Source organism: Salvelinus sp. IW2-2015, unplaced genomic scaffold (assembly GCF_002910315.2).
Source record: "Salvelinus sp. IW2-2015 unplaced genomic scaffold, ASM291031v2 Un_scaffold3235, whole genome shotgun sequence".
Lineage (NCBI taxonomy): Eukaryota > Metazoa > Chordata > Actinopteri > Salmoniformes > Salmonidae > Salvelinus > Salvelinus sp. IW2-2015.
The window spans coordinates 90,200-91,254 of record NW_019944522.1 but is presented as its reverse complement, the minus strand read 5'-3'; the positions used below and the strand labels follow the sequence as shown (position 1 = coordinate 91,254).

The window sequence follows — 1,055 nt, the reverse complement described above, 5'->3', positions numbered from 1 at the left end:
GAGAGATGGGGTGAATGTGAAGAAGAGGAGAGCGATGGGGTGAATGTGAGGAAGAGGAGAGAGATGGGGTGAATGTGAAGAAGAGGAGAGCGATGGGGTGAATGTGAGGAAGAGGAGAGAGATGGGGTGAATGTGAAGAAGGGGAGAGAGAGATGGGGAAACATTGAGAATGATGGGGTGAGGGGAAGGGGATTGGGGTTACCATGGAAACTGCTTTCTCAAGCGCACAGCTGGTCCCTATGGAAACGTACATATTGAATTTACCATGGAGACGACCGCTCACAGTCAGACTGTGAGAGGAATTCAGATCCGAACCATCCCAGGGTAACCACACACACACACACACAGATGGACGCTCATACATATCCACTGATGCGCACGTGCACATAATACACACATGCACTTATACACTCACACGCACGCACACACACACAGACACACACGATTCCTTGCATCTATCGTCTCTCCTCTTCTCCTTCTCAAACCCCTTTGGAGAAGAAGGTCAGAGGGGAGGAACCTTCTCCTGGAATACAGTTGACAAAGGATGTGAGGAGATAGGAGGCGAGGAGATAGGAGGCGAGGACAYGCTATCCCCCATTAGTCTTTCTTTCACAGAAAGACTAATGAAGAGCCAGATTTCTATTGGAAGGGCTCTTCCAACGTGACATCATGGCTTAGCACCATCTAGTGGTGAACAGTATACACTCTGTATAATCATCAAACATACATACACATAGGGATGGGATATTTTTCACATAGATAAGTTTGTGTGTGTGTGTATGTGTSTGTGTGTATGTGTGTGTGTTCCAGGTATTCAGCTGACGGCTGAGGGGGAGACTGATCTGTCCTCTCAGGTGGAGGGGCTCCATCAGCTTCTACAGGACAAGCAGAAGGAGCTGCACCAGATAGTCGAACACACACACACATACCTGGAGCAAGGCTTGCAGCTACGCCACCTACAGAGTCAGGTCAACCAGGTAAACACACACACACACACCTGGAGCAAGACTTGCAGCTACGCCACCTACAGAGTCAGGTCAACCAGGTAAACACAC

At 49.1% G+C, this 1,055-nt stretch overlaps 1 pseudogene; it reads left to right on the top strand.

The window, feature by feature from the left end:
* The window catches only part of LOC112075554 (kalirin-like), a 44,352-nt pseudogene that overhangs the window by 24,258 nt on the left and 19,039 nt on the right, over positions 1 to 1,055 (top strand).